The sequence below is a fragment of the Lissotriton vulgaris genome, chromosome 1_2, assembly GCF_964263255.1.
Source record: "Lissotriton vulgaris chromosome 1_2, aLisVul1.2, whole genome shotgun sequence".
NCBI lineage: Eukaryota > Metazoa > Chordata > Amphibia > Caudata > Salamandridae > Lissotriton > Lissotriton vulgaris.
This window is the reverse complement of record NC_141686.1, coordinates 86,568,559-86,585,068: the sequence shown is the minus strand read 5'-3', so window position 1 is coordinate 86,585,068 and position 16,510 is coordinate 86,568,559. Positions and strand designations below refer to the sequence as shown.

At 47.1% G+C, this 16,510-nt stretch overlaps 1 protein-coding gene across 4 annotated transcripts in view; it reads right to left on the bottom strand.

Moving 5' to 3' along the window:
* LOC147733966 (adiponectin receptor protein 2-like) overlaps positions 1-16,510 on the bottom strand; it is a 489,190-nt gene that overhangs the window by 218,562 nt on the left and 254,118 nt on the right. The window lies entirely within an intron of this gene.

Sequence of the window (16,510 nt, the reverse complement as noted above, 5' to 3'; positions counted from 1 at the left end):
CAGGCTTGTCCATACCCACGCTCCCTTACCCCAGAGGAATGATCCCACGACCGTACCTAATGGGCACTACCCGTGTGGAATGTGCTCGGTCTGTCCGTTAACAACTAAAAACACGAGCGTGATTCTGAGTTCAGGGAAGGAATGGTTTTTTAACCACTTTAGCAATTGCAACACCACCAATGTGGTTTACAGATTGCTGTGTTGTTGTGGTCTCCAATACATTGGTTTGACCACACGAAAAATTAAAGTGCGTATCCAGGAACACCTAAGTACCATCAGGTCAGGTAAACTAACTACAAAATTAGTCCAGCATTGTCACAAAGAAAAACATGGTTTCACTTGGACCGTGCTCGAGACAGTGAAGGGCAACCCACAAAATATGGAGACAGTACTTCTAATCAAGGAAGCAAGATGGATATATGGAGAACACAGTGACACACAGGGTTTGAATGAAATTATTGAATGGAATAAACTGAAATAAATCCTTGTGGGTATATTAGGATGGCCATTTGCCCTCTGAGTAACTAGAACACTCCCCATGCAAACAGGTGTTTTTCGCTGTCCATAATGAGTTCACACTGTATTTGCCTGGCTCGGACTGACCGGTGTCCTGCAATGTTGAGCAATACATATAAGATGAAAGTAGCTTTAAAGGCTTCATATTTTTGATCATTCCGTTTTCCCATAACGACAATGACACCAATTTCTGATACCAGTGTTAATTTTTATTTGTCAACCTTAGGCGTGCACGCAAGAATTACAATGAGATCCCAGCACCAGTATATTGGTTGGACTGCTTCTGACCCGCGCTCCGCCATGTGGAGCAAGATACATACTATGTATGAATGTATTGTCAGGATCGCTGTAATTTTAAGATTTCTATAATGACAATTTACCTGTATTAAGTTGTTATTCACAAATGGGCGCGCAGCAACTAATTTAGCTCACATGGCCAGTGGTTTAGGGTGAAACTATGTGCAAATAGCATTAACGATACTGATATAAACATCAGACACACTACATTCAAAGATGGCGCCTACAGGAGTGTAAACTAGTAAGCACTTCTGAGCATGCCTGGGAAGTCACGTGACCGGACTACCCCCGGTCTCGCTGCAATCAACATTTGGTTAAATAACCCAGGCAGCGAGCAAGCGGCGTTCCTGGGACGATTTGAAGTCCAGGTTACGAAGTTGTACGGTAAGGAGAGGGGTGTAAGGCTTGAGTAGAAGTACCCGGCGAAGAGGAAGAGAGACATGGAGAATCCGTGAGCACGGGTTACTCTTTAATTAAGTTTCAAGTATTCAGACGCTGGCGCGGTGACTCGCGCAGCTCAGCAGTTATATGAGAGCAAGCTAGGTGTTCCATGTGGACGGAGTTTGGCCTCATAGCACTGTAGAGATGAGGGATAGAGCTTTCCACAAGAGGGCTGAGGGGAGAATAATCGGCTTATGAGTATGCTGTGCAGTTAGTGTCTTCATAGTTTACGCATGTAGGCTCTCAGCACAGATTGACGATCTGATGGTTTTACCGTTTGCAGATTGACATACCAATCGACACTAAACAACGTGGATGGTGGCCTGATCAGATGGTATGAGAAGACAGGGCTGAATCAGGGTAAATAGTCCCTTATCCTTTGACCCTAATATATGTTTCTAGAGAAATATGATGTCCAGATTGGTGCCACAACAAGGTTTTTAATGGTCCTATACGGGTTTGTGTTTTCTGACTCAACAGTGTCCAGAAAGAGGTGTCCACAATCGGTGCAGTGACCGAGTGTTAATACCCTGATGAATCTGCCAAAAGCATTGGGGCAGTGAAACATGTCGGTATCAGGTATTGGTACGCATTATTAAGCTACCAGCCGTTTTAATTCACCAGCACACACTAATACGAACAATAAAGATATATAGTGAGTGTGTCTGATGATTTTATGTCACTCGTTTATGTTGGTCACACTAGTTGGCTATTGTTGTAAGCTTTCTGTCTAGCACCTCTTTACACGCATTTTTGCCTTTGTGTTGTACATTTTCTGTGTTTTGTACACTCATTTCCTTCTGGATTGGAATGGCAACCGATGATGAGAAAGGGGCATAGAATTGGTAAGAACATCTGCCAAGTTCCCCGAGGGTTGTTCGCCCGTGAGGTGCCTTCCTCTCCACCACACATTTTTTCATTCTTTCACCTGTTTGAGTGTGGAATGATGGACTGTTTGATTGAGGGCAGTTCATTGGACACTTTGAGTTGATTGCCACCCTGTAATTTTAAGTTTCCAAGATACAAGCATTGCTTTGTGTATGGACAGCAAAACATTAGAGAAAACACACCTCACTATAAAGAGAAAGGGGGTTGTTTCTGGCACATTGTAATAATAGGTCCAGAGCTAGTGCACTCATGTTGAGTAAATAGAATACCTGTCCTTGGTACAGGGATCTTTTTTGTGATTTGATTGATTTGAGTGGAGGGCGATCCCCTTTGTACCTTCTGTTTCCCTCTTAGCTCCCCTTGTGTTGGTATAGATAGTTTAGGGCTCAGTGAGAGGGCCTTTTCACTGAACTGACCAAAGAAAATAGGTTTTTGTGTTGCTTCTGGTTTACCTATAGATGTTTGTATAGGAGTTTTAAATGACCTATCGATTCTTATTATTAAATTCTAAAAAGTAATAACTTCCTCCAGTCTTACTTGATTTATGAAGAATGAATACTTATTGTCACGTTTGGTCCTGAAGGTCATTATCTTGGTTTTCCCTGCATTGTTGCTAAATTATTTACTTAGCAATATTCTTCCATAGCTAGAAGTCATGCTTGCACACCTTTGGGGATTTTTGCTATCAGGATGGAATCCTCGACATAAAGAAGGGCCAGAGTCTTGAAACCATTTATTGATGGAATGTAATCAGCGGCTCTTCTGATTTCTTGGTACAAGTCATTATTTATATAGAGGGAGAACAGAAGTGGATCCAAAACATACCCTTGCTAGACCCCTCATCTGGCAAGTAATTTATTTTTACTGATGTACCCTCTTTGATTAAGTCTGACCTGGGAGGGGGCTCCGGTGCACAAATAATTGAATTAATGTGAATGGCAAAATGCTCAATTTTTCCCAAAGATTTTTCCTTGAGACTAAATCAAAAGCCGATGAGAAATTTGAAAAAGGCCCCAAACAAGGGCATTTTTATTACTGTGCTAAATGTATTAATTTTATGCAGGAAGGTCAAAACCGGATCTATCGTACATTGTCCTTCATGAAACCCTCCTTGTCTGTACATCCATGTGCAAGGATGTTTTTAATCAGTGACCCACTCGCCCATGGCCTTCAAAATTTATTTGGAAAAGATTTTACAGTCAATATCAATTAGACTTATTGGTCTGTACGATTTTGCATTGTATTTGAAACCTTTCTTACATAGTGGCACAATGATTCTATTTAACCAGGAATCTCGGTGACTGTGTATCATATTCTAAATCATCTGTGATGTTAAAGATAGTATTGAAATGCATTACCCAGGCTTCTTCTGTAATGTTAGAATCCAAGAAGTTTTTCCTTAGTCTAAGAACTTCTCTAATCTTGTGTGTCCTTCTCCAGGGCCGCTTTTTCTAACTCCTTCCACTTTCTATTTGCTAAATCAATTTTCTTTCCTCTTTGTGAAGGCTTTATAACTTGATCCTGCGGTCTTTATCGCCTTTCTGTGTGACCTGCAAAATAGCTCTGTAGTAAATGAGAACAGCAAAAAAGAACAAGTGCAGGCAAAGTCAACAGGTCTCGCCTTTGGGAGCTACTGGCTTTGTCAATGGTTTTAGCCTTGCTGCATAGTATCCCTGATGATGTGCAGCAAAATGCTAATAAATAGGAGGGAAAAGGTTAAACGGTTGGCTGTGTCATTTTGTAGGCGCCAGTACTAAGCATACACACACCTACAAAATTATGTGAAAGTTTTGTTGTTTTACAAATTTGTGCTGGATTGTTGAACAAAAAAAAAAGTATGGTGAGTGGGTAGGGAGAAACAACGGGTGGGAGAGAGCACGCGAGTGGGGAATCAACATGGAGGAAGACTCACAGAGGTTGGGGAAGTGATAGGAAGGTGGGTAAGCCGCAGGAATGCGGGCGAAGCTACACAGAAGCAACTAGGTGGTGTGTTTGGGGAGGAAGCAACATGGATGGCGTGGGTGAGGAAAGCAACACAGTGAGTGAGAGGAGGGAAGTACACAGAGGTGGAGCAACGTTCGGTGGTAGCGAATAAAGAGAGCACATCATGTTAAAGCGCATGGGAGAGTGACTCAAAGGTCGAACGCATGCACACACAGGAAATGAAATAAAACATGCAGGGAAAAGTGGGAACATTTATGAGGGGGGTACCTACACTCTCAGAGTGCTTCTAAAAAAGAAAAAAGTTCCCAAACGCAAACACTTTTGGAAGGAGAAAAGGAGCTAATCAGGCATGGTAAACAGGCTATGCTCCGGGGAAGAACATATACTAGTTTGACAATCTAAAACAAATAAAGCCAGAGAATAGAAGACAAGAAATTAAGAGTGACAGAACAAAAAGCCAATGGGAAGCAAGGGGAGGAGTTGCATTCCAGGTTATCTATCGACATATTGTCAAATACGTCATTGCGATCAGACTGCTGTGCTCTCTGGCAGGCTTCGGACTAAACAAGATTATGGAGTTCCACAGAGGTTCCTTTAATATGAAAGGATCACATATTTTACAATAAGACTTCACATGCACTTTGCTTTCCAAAAGTCAAGTAAAGTTAGTGCTGTGGCCTATACGTTCAGGAGAAAATACAATGGCTGTAGATGAAAGTTATAACATTTGTTGGAATGCTGCGGCCTACCCAACAAAGCAGGCTGCAGTCTGCAACTACCTCCTTTGACAGTGGACAAGTTGGGTGAGGGCTAATCATTTTCTTCACTGCCTAGTTCTATGGTAAATAATTACACATCCACAAATCACCCTGGAACTTGTCTCATAGAGCTGTAGCTCTGTTCCACGTGTCCTCGCAAAAGACTGTCCCTTGCCTCAGACGATCTCATACCATTTTGGAGGTGCGCCCATAACAACCACCAATTTCTCGGTTTCATAAATCACTCAAAAGATTCACTCCATCTTCGTTTCTTCACAGCATCCCTTATGCATGCAATTGACCACTATTCGCGTACACTGAGATCAGGTACCACACCACACAAATGTAGGATTAATCTAAAGGAGAAATAGGAAAGCAGTCTTTAGGAAAATTCTGCAGCCCAGACATCCTAAGACATCACTTCAAGGGCAAGCAACGGAATTCCTTCAACGAAAAATTACTGAAGTGACGAATAGTTGACAACTATGCAGAGGATTGGACATCAGGACCTTGAATTGGTAGACTGTCAACAATATTTAAATGGGAAACACCCATAGCAGTCTAAGGGAAACGAATTAGGAGAGCTTCTGGAACTAGAACAGTACATGGTGGTGAGCAAACATTTCTCAGAAGCAGACTGCCCTAGCCATTCGTGGGAGTCAGAAAACTTCGATCATAAGGCTACATGAAAACAAGAGATTCATTAAACTAAAAGTGACCGTTAAAATGATGTCCCACGCTCCATGGCACGAGACCAGGCTGATACAGAGAGCTGGCTTTCTTTGGACAGAAGAAACAGCAGTCTGTTTTGTAGCTTGATGTCCTATTTAAGCATTCACAAATCCAATTAGGAACCATGATCCTGCCTACGAATGGAACAAAACTGAGCGAATAAGAGTTGGTGAAATAAAATGCCACTTGAGGCTTTGATAAGCTTTTGCTAACAAACATTCCGCTGGATCAGTTCAATTTGAGGTGATGTGTTCGCAAATGATTTTTGACTGCTGAGGCTGGGTCAGTTGTTTTAGCTCCTGTAGCAGGGGGCACTGGAATAGAGGCGCATGGAAGGTTTCCCGCTCAGTGCACCCATCTGCTTGTTGTCTATCCATTATTGCACATTTACTTGCATCAGCAGATGACCTGCTCCATGCGTTCAACGGTATGTACCGCAGTACTCAATCGATAATGCTGTCTGCAACAGAGAGCCGGAAAGAGGTCAACATTCGAAAGGATTCGGACTTTTACTTTTTCCCAACCGTTCCTTCCTCTCCAAACAAAGCACAGGCCACGTGACCGTCGCGTGTTCGGGTAGAACAGGTCTCCCTGTACAAAGGTTAGTGATTGCAGCTAAAGAATATAAAGCCGACTCCACGACTTTCACAGCTGTGTGAGGATTGTGAAACAGAGCACAGTGAATTGAGGGCAAACATGTTGAAACCGCTGACTAACCAGCTGCGTGACAGGCTCTCGTTGTGAAGATCACAGGCACAGAACTATTTTAAAGCGAGGAGGCACAATATAATGAATTCTCTGGCCTGACGAGTTTTACCGCGTCACATCCACCCCTCACAGTGCAGTTAAACCACTCTGCCTCGGCAGTGTCAAAGATAGCTACACAATCTTTCCACGTGGCTCTAAGTAGTCAGCAAACGTAAATTCCAGCACCTGAGACTAGCACACACATCTTGTTACCAGAAATGACCTGACTGAGGTGGAGAGTGTACACAGTAACACGCTTCCCTCGTGCTAGGAGTTTGTTCAGTGTGACCACGGGACAGGTGAATCTCTGTTGAAAAACATTCACAGGGTCACTTGATTTAATTCACTCAATCACCGGCGCAACAGTGGAACTTTTCAGAACAAACATACATCATGTTATAGTACAAAGTTCTCAATCCAATAAACTACCAACACATACGGGTCACCCTTTCAGTAACGTGGGCGGCCCACTGAGGCCCCCCGCTGACCCGGAGGGCATTTCACGGTGGCGTGAGCGGGAGGTGCGCCTCCCCTGGCAGTGGTGGAGACCGTGACTGAAATCCACGAGATTTACAGCCCTAGGCTGCTGCAGTTTGGTGGGGCCCCAATGACGATAGGTTCCAGTAGTGGGATGGCAATGGCACCGGTATGGGGCCCAGAGTGGATCACAAAACTCTGTTGAGGCAGACATGACCCTGCTGGCTTTCACCACTGCTTGGGCCTATATGGAATTAGTCTGCCTGTTGGGGGGCCATTGGTGTGAGTGCTCTTTGAGGCTTGTACTAGTAGACGAATTACGAGTTGGCCATTGCGGAGGCCAGAGGACCTGCAGTCTGGTGCGGAGGAGGAAACTGCTGCAGTGATTCCACCCTTGGTGGCTGGAGAGGGGACACCTAGGGCCCTCTTTTGGGAAGTGGAGTATTGGTGTAGGAAGACGCCACGCAGACGCCTGTGGCTGTTTGTTTTGACTGGGGGGCAAACCTGCGTTTTTAGGTCTCGCCTGTCGATGTGCATGCGCATCGAGCAAGCGAGACTATAGGGGCTTATCCACTCTTTATCCACTGCAAGGAATCGTGGCGATTCCTTGCAGTGCCCGTGACTTTTAAGCTCAATGCGCATGCGCATTGAGCTTAAAAGCGCGTGCACGTCCGTCTTGTTTTACCCGCTCCGCCCCCTCCCCTTCCCGCCATGTCGCATTTCTCCTCCCCCCTCCCCTCTCTTCCCTCCGTCTTGTTTGTTTATTTTACCCGCTCCGCCCCCTCCCCTTCCCGCCGTGTCGCATTTCTCCTCCCCCCTCCCCTCTCTTCCCTCCGTCTTGTTTTTTGTTTATTTTACCCGCTCCGCCCCCTCCCCTGCCCGCAGTGTCGCATTTTTTTTTAAATCCCCACTTCCCCCCTACCCCCCATCAATGCCAACACTGACGCCGTGCTAAAGCCCGCTCTCCCTGCTCCGCCCCCTGCTCCGGCCGAGACGCATTTCTCCTCCCTCCTCCCCCCTCCTGGGTCAGGTTACCCTGCTTTCTCTTTCGCTTTTTTTCACCCACATTCCACCATGGACTGGGACTTGGAGGAAAAAGAACTTCCACTACAGGCACATTCAGAAATATCTTGCCACGTTCTGACGTGTTCCCTATATTCAACAATTTGGAATAACATCTCCACCCAATTCAGAAGAACTCGCCTGAAGTTAAACACCTTTTGGTGGGTGAACTGCAATTGGGTATGCCCCTCCTCAGCAGCGCTTATCCCAAACTTTCTCCTAATCCGGTAAGCATTTTACAAAAGCGAGTGCGCCCGCCAGGCTCTGGAATGTTTTGTGTCCACCGTGCCCATGTTTACAGCCTGCGACCGCCATGATGCTTTTCCCCTTCCCACTGCCTTCTTCGCACTTTAGTGAATGAGCATTTTTCCAATCTCCCTCCTCGCCCCGTCGCTGTATCGCTCGTTACCCACGCTGCGTGGGGAGAAGGGGCAGGAGTTGCTTTTCGGAAACTCCCAGATCTCGCTACTTTTCTGTGGTCTTCGTTTCCGCTTGGGTTGGGAACGTACCTTGCTGGCATACACCTCTTGGGGCACGGATTTCTTTCACCCATACTCTGGGAACGGCCTGCCAGTAGTACTGCTCACCCCCTTCAGCAGGCATTTTCCTCCACGGCACACGCAGAGGTGCTGGCGCCGCTCCCGTCAGCCGCGGGCGGCATGCTTTGACTTTCTGCTCTGACCCCCACTGCAGCAAATTCTTTCAGTTCACTGCTGCGCGGGGTGAGGGTGTGCAGTAGGTGTCGCAGGGCACTGTGCGACGTAGCTTAGCCAGGTGATGAGTACATGGTATCATTGAGCGCCCTATCTACCAGTGAGGTAACCAGGCACCCTTCCCAGAGACACATCTATGAGATCATCATCACACTCACCCTCACTCACCCTCAACCCCTCACCCTCACTCACCCTCACTCACCCTCACCCACCCTCGCCCTCAACGCCTCACCCTCATTCACCCTCAACCCCATCACCCTCACCCTCACTCATCCTCAACCCCTCACCCTCACTCACCCTCAACCCCTCACCCTCACTCACCCTCAACCCCTCACCCTCAACCCTTCACCCGCAACCCCTCACTCACTCTCAATCTCACCTCACAATGACTCACACTCACCCTCACCCTCACACACCGTCACACACCCTCTGCATAACAACACCTCTCACACCCACTCACCCTCACACACACTCACACTCACGCAACGTCACACACCCGAAGCCTCACACCCCCTCACTCACACTCACCCTCACACCGCCTAACGCTCACACCCCCTAACGCTCACACCCCCTAACAATCACCCCTAACAATCACCCCCTCACTCTCACCCCCTCACTCTCACCCCCTCACTCACCCCACACCCTCACCCCCTCACTCTCAGCCCACACCCTCACCCCCTCACCCTCACCCCCTCACCCTCACCCCCTCACCCTCAACCCCTCACCCTCACCCTCCACCCTCACCCTCCACCCTCACTCACCCTCAACCCCTCACACCCTCAACCCTTCGCCCTCAACCGCTCACTCACCCTCAACACCTCAGCCTCACCCTCACCCACCCTCAACCCCTCACACTCACTCACCCTCACCCTCACTCGCCCTCAACCCCTCACCCTCAAACCTTCACCCTCAACCCCTCACTCACCCTCACTCTCACTCACCCTCACTCAGCCTCAACTACTCTCACTCACCCTCAACCCCTCACCCTAACTCACCCTCACCCTCACTCACCCTCACTCACCCTCACCCTCAACACCTCACCCTCAACCTCAACCCCTCACCCTCACTCACCCTCACCCTCACTCACCCTCACTCTCACTCACCCTCACTCTCACTCAACCCCTCACCCTCACTCACCCTCACTCACCCTCACTCACCCTCACTCACCCTCAACCCCTCACCCTCACTCACCCTCAACCCCTCACCCTCACTCACCCTCAACCCCTCACCCTCACCCACCCTCACCCTCACTCACCCTCACCCTCACCCTCACCCTCAGACAGTGCAATAGGTCTCAGACCATTTCAGTTAGAGCTTTAAGAAATGTTTATGGCTTTTTTTATTTGTAATTCTTTAGCATTGGCTACAGGAAACAAAAATGCTAAACATTTACAAAAAAAAACCCATAAACAATTCTAAAAGCACTAACTCTAATGGTGCGAGACCTATTGCATTTCCAATGCTTGTTTGGTCTTGGAGCTAGGTCGATTGCTCGACACTTTCTAGAATTTGTCAATGGAGCCGTGAATTGGATTGCTTTTGATTGGGGGCATCTGCAGCTGCAGAGCTAACATGTGTGGGCTGCTGGACGCAATCATGGGTTAGGACAAACATCCCAAGACCCCTGCACCTAACACGCCAACCTCAGGCAGCCGTCGTAGCAGTTGATTGATGGGGGTGGGGGGTGGAGGGGGGGGCTCACACAGCGCCTGCCAGAGCATGGAGGGGAGCCCTCACAGGCCGAATTACTGCCAACTAAACAGGGTTCGCGTTCCGCACGGCAGCATAAGATTGAACCGGTATCTGTTGATGTCAAGCGTAGCTGAGAAGGTAACAAATGCTGAGAATGGCCAAGGCGAGCGCTATCTAGCACGAGCCGCCACTATAGCGGTCGCGCCAGACCTCGTCAGTGAACCGGAAGTGAAACGCCAGACGTTTGGGGGAGACTGGTTTAGACAATAAGCAGACGTGGTGGTCTCCACTGCCCCCTCTTAAAAGGGGGCAGTGGGCACAGGAACAGTATCTTGTTCCTCGCGCTCCTCACCAGGAGGCATCTGGGCCAGCATCAGCCCGTAACTTGTTGTCTTTTTTCCTTTGCAGGTGCGGTGTCATGGTTGGTGTGATGGCAGGGTCTCGGTCGGAGGCCTGGGGATTTGTCACACAGTACCTAAGCACCTTTTGTGCTCATACACTTAGGATGAGTTATGTATTGTATCACAATATCTCGGCACCCTGGTGCCTGAACGCTGAGGCATTGAGATATCCGTGTCATGTCACATGGTACCTGTATAATCAAGCTTTATATGCCTGGGGGTTCGTCACCATCCCCTTGGTGCTCATACACTTATACTAGTAATGTATGGTGCCGCACAGTATCCCAGCACCCTGGTGCCCGAACATGTATGCAAGGTTTGAGGTAGACATGCTTACCACAGATATGCAGTGGATGTCCGTTTTGTGTCATGGTACCTAGGCTTGGGCGCATTCCGGCATTAGATGCCTAAATCATATCATACAATTCATAAGCACCCTGTGTGCTTTTTCACTTTTCGCACTAGATACATATGGGGTGGCGCACAGTACCTATGCATCCTTTTTTTCTTGCTCATTCAAGATCCGCACTGTCACACCATACCTCTGCAACCTGGGGTGGGGGTGGACAAAGGAGGGTAGTCTCATGAGGTAGTCGATGGGCCGGGCATGCACACCCAACTTTTTTCCCCAGGGACTAGGAGCACTAATCATCTGTGTTTTTATGTTCCTTTATGTATGGTGGATCCATGACGGTGACACCTGTGAGGTGATCCACACGGCAAAGACGGCGGGGCTTTCAGGGCCACTTTTGCTATGTAGCGATGGGTCACGCCTCACTATCTTTCCGTTCAAGGGTCATGGGTTTCGCCATCCGAGACGCCGAGTTAGGTTCGGCTGACTTGCTGTAGCCCATTGGTTCTGTTTCATATGAATTGCAAGTTCTTCACCCTGTAACTCAGGGAGAAGTTTGCATCGATACAATATTACATAGTATCATGTGCAGTAGTGTAGGTCTTTTAGCCTGTCAACTAACAGATGTTCTACTTTCATGTTTGCCGGCAGTTTCATGAGGTCATGGCGCGTAAGTTGGGAACAAGAAAAGATTTTCATGCGCAGGGCAGACTGTCAGTGGGGCAAGGCAGGGACTTGGTGGGCCACGCTTTAAAAACAAAGTTATGGAGTTTAAGGCTTAGGGCGGGCCCAGGGGAAAGTATCCGTCCGATAAGCTGTACCCCCTACACAAGCCTACTCTGGTAGACTAGCATTTGTAGTTTACCAGGATCTGATCTGGGGCTGCCAGTTATTGACCTTGCCATAGGCCCTAGAGGGGACAACCAGAAAGTAAAGTATATACATTTGTAGATTACGTTAGGAGTGGCATTTGTATTAGAGCATGTTAAGGTTAGACAAGTGGCATGTGTCTACCAATATATTTGGACTTTTTGCGTAAAGTGTACATAATGAAAAATTAATAATCAATGTTTTTAATATGTAATAAATACGGCCGAGGGGTCACTCCTCTTAATCCAAAACAGTGTGGTTTGAAATGCTTGCCCTGGGGGGGTGGGGGAGGGTACCCATCCATCCAAGGGCAGAGTTGGGGGTTTTGTTCTTTAAAAGGGGTCGTAGGCAAGTACCAGACCTTATAACAAGGACAAGTAACCAGGGTCCGAGGGACGTGTTTCGGACTGCTACGATTCCTTCAGAAATTGATCCGATGGATTCCAGTCCATGGAGAAGGAACATTATCCAAGCTTTATTGCTGAGTGGGATCAAATATGGAAATGCTTTACATGTCGGCATGGACAATTACTTGTTCTCAAGGCTTCAAACTGTTCAAAATACAGCTGCCAAAATTGTTTGCAACGTAGGAAAAAGGAGCTTACCATCTGCCTGCCTCAAGAAGCTTCATGGGCTACCAGTTCATAAACAAGCTATTTTTAAGTTACTGTGGAGCTGGCACGGGTGGTGTTGCATGAGTGGGGCATTGAGGTGGGGCACTCTCGGCACATCATATCTCTTTATGCTGATAATGCACTGTTTATCTTAATGAGCCTAGTACGTTGGTGGCAGCATTATTTGCGCTGCTGCGTGAGTTTGGCGAGGTGTCGGACCTCCGAATTAACAAATGGAAGTCCGCTGGCGCTGCTGAATCGTGTGCCCAGGTAACGGTTGTCAGATCTTGGTTTGAGATCGGTGACGGAGAAGTTTCGATACCTTCGTATGATGGTGGCGCATACGCTCAACAAACGGCTACATTATAATATGGAGTGTTATCGACTCCCTGTGGCCCTCGGTCTGGTTTTGGAACACGTTACCGTTATCACCGATAAGTAGGGATGCAGTCTCCAAGATGGTGCTTTTGCACGGATGCCTTTATGGGATTCAAAATTCACTGTGTCCCTGGTCGCGGGGGTATTTGGTAAGTTGAATTCCCTTCTTACCTCGCTCATCTGGGCTAGGAAACAGACTAAAGTAGCGTGCTTGATGTTGATTAAACAGGAATGAGGACAATGGAAGGGTGTGCCGAATTTGGAATATTATTATGCCACTTACATGCAGCACGTGGCGAAATGGATGGATGAGGGATTAAAAGAAGGATTAAAAGGATCTTTTACTGGGGTTAGTGCAGGGGAACAAGCCCCCTGCATATCTAATAGCAGGGCCTGGGCGTCCCAAAATGCACCCCATGTGGTACGACAGACAACGGCGGTGTGGCACATGGTGGTGATTAGGAGGACGCCTTTTCGTAGGAAACTGACAATATGGAGCTTGGCTTCATTTCATCAGAAGGAAGAGGCTAAGTCTTACCACTCTTGGCGTGAGGGTGGATGCGAGTTAGTGGGGGATCTGGATCCAAGCGAGGTTTTTATGTCATTTGAGGAGGCAGAGGGTCAGTTTGCATTAGAATCGGGGTACTTCTTACATTATGCATGTGTCTGACACAGTGAGGATTCTTTGGCCGTCTTATCCTGTGGCTCCGTCTGGCTCGGTTCCATGGGGTGAGATGTTAACGTTGAGGGTCGGGGAGACATCTATAGGCTGATACAATTAGGGGCTGCCAATAGTGCAGAACATCTGAGATGTACATCTGGGGACCCCTATTTCGGATGTGGACTGGACTCGGATGTGTGAGTTATTGAAGACAGTGTCAAGTAACGCCCAGTTCAAATTAATTCACTTAACTTCATGTATCGCACCTATGAGGCACCTGTGGGCCTGAATAAAGTTAATCCAGAGCGCACCTCGATGTGTCCCATGTTATGCAGCAGAGGAGGCAGATTGTATCTATTTTGCTGGTCGATGGGGGACTTCTGTGAGCAGGGCCGGACTGAGAACCAAAACCGGCCCTGGCAAAGTGCTCAGCCGCCTCCCCTCCCCTCTCCCCCCCGCCCCCCCAGGGGGTTAGGGGTGCCGCCGAGCTCTTTGCCGGGGCAGGTTTTCGGTCGATTTTGCCACAGGGACGATTTTGCAGCAATCGGCCCTATAACAAAAACGGCCCCAGGGGCCCAAAACCGGCCCCCACCCGTGCAGCCCACCGGGGGATTGCCCGGTGCCCGCTAGGGCCAGTCCGGACCTGTCTGTGAGAGGGTGCCATGCATGGTTGAACCGGATGGCCGCTATGACCTGTGAACGTGCACCTCAGCTGTGCCTGCTGGGTCATATAGTACTCCTCAAGAAGCCAAAATGACTATCTGGTTCATGCAGATGGCACTTGTGTTGGCGAGGAGACTATTTGCCATCAGTTGGCTAGGGGTTAGGGCTCCATTGCAAAAACGTTCGGTTAGAGAGGTCTCAGAATGGGTGGGCTGTGGCAGGGGAAACGAAAATGCGTGGCATTCGATCCAATGCCAAACTTCCAGTTGAAGCATTGGCGTTTGCTATGACAAAGATTTTTGAACCACGGCTAGTGAAAGGTGATCATGACGGTGGGGGGTAAGGCTGTGTCTGTGTGTCAAGAACTGAATGCATTTAGATCATGGTGGTGGGGGGTAAGGCTGTGTCTGTGTGTTAAGAACTGAATACATTTGCTTTGTTATGTTTACTATGATAACTGAATGTGTCTTCGTTTCCCCTAATATATCTTATTACTGTAATGTGAAGTCGAAGTGGGGCTGGCATGGCGGCAGCAGTATTCCGCCCTGTTGAGTTGCTGCTTTGTTGTAATGTGTTTATAAAATGACAAATAAAGGTTATAAAAAAACGAGTTGAGTCTCTTGCCCTAATGGAGTCGCCAACAAAATGTACAAGAACTAAAAAGAGGATCACTCATTACAACAATTTTTAACAAGCATTAAAATGCAATAGGTCTCGCAACAGGAGTTTTGGAGCTATTGATATTGGTGATGGTGGAATTTGTTGTATTGTTGTTGCTATTTGTTGTGTTAGTGGTGGTAGGGCTGGTTGTTGTAAATAAACAAGCAGATAAGAAATGTCTTTACGGCAGCCACAAAGCAGGCTACCTTGTCCAGAGGAGCAGTACGAAAATCTGACTGGGTGGCCACTCTTTTCCAATGGGAAGCCAGCGTTTACCATAAACGCCGACGCTACCCAATGGAATGGAGGGGTGAGGCTTACAGTACTCTTTTTAGAACAATATCTCTCGCAGGGCGTGGCAGCTTCGCTGCTCCGCCCACGCGAGACCTAGAAAGGGTAACCATTAAGACCCGACAGCTTATTGACTGATTTCACTGATCGATATGTCCTCAAAGATCTTTGCACTATCACTGTTTAAGGAAGTTGAACGATGGGCTCAAGTTAATAGCTGAATGGGATAGCGGACTCTGCTTCATGGATTTAAAGCTGCTTTTGATGTAGAGCGGTCAAAGCTGTCCAAGTTGGGCTTACACAAGGGCTATAGAAGCTCTTAGTGGATCTATATTTGGACACATCCATGCAGGTTAAGGTCGGCAATGGCAGGGAGCGAACAGCGAGGGTGGTAGTACAGAATAACCTTAAGCTTTAATATGAAGTCACATACCATTCTCCCAATACATATACAACATTCTCTCTGCACAACAAAACGTTAACTGCAATTCTCCCAAATTAAATGTTAAGCGCGGGGACACACTATAACCGTGTAACCATGCGCTTTATACATTTATTTATTATTATAAGTCAGTACGTTTTAAATGTTAAATGTTAAGCCAGTGAAGTCATTAAGTTTTAACACCACCAAAATAAAGGTAATGCGATTTGGCTGTTGCAAAATTGTCATTTAATTAACTGGAAAATCAATGGCCTAAATCTGAAGGGAGTGACAATGTATCAATACTTATGGCTAACTATTAACTACCATGTGCAGTAGGCATTTTCTAAGGCATCGACTGCAATGTCTTTAATTGTCAGTATGGAGGATATTCAGTAAGTGCTCAACTGAAGGCATAGTTGGTAGGTCTTAGGTGACAGAAGTTCTCCCAATTCCCACTTATGACTTTCCAGGTCTAGTTCTAAAGAAAGCCACAGTTTTTAAAGCTCAGGAAGAGCCCACACTCTGAAGGATTCCTGTAGGCCGTGTGATGTATTTATCCAACAATAAAACAAAGTTTGCTCTTAGGACACAGCAAAACCTAAGCCTTTTTGGTTAATCCACGGTTTGTATTTTAACCGTTAGGCCATTTTACTCGGTTATCATAAGGTTGTATGATAAAGCAATTGAAACCGCAGATTTTCAATGTGTTGCTCACGGATGACAAACGCTTTACTGAAACAAATCCTTGATCCATAATTATAAAGCGAGGTACAACCAACTTTCTGATGAAAATACTTAATCCTCACTTGCACCGCATTGTCTCAGTATTCCGGATCGGGGTACAAACTAATCAACACTGTTCAAGTGGTGTTACAAGCTTGTCAAAGTGCTGCTGTCAATTACTTAGGCCAACAAACAGACACACATTA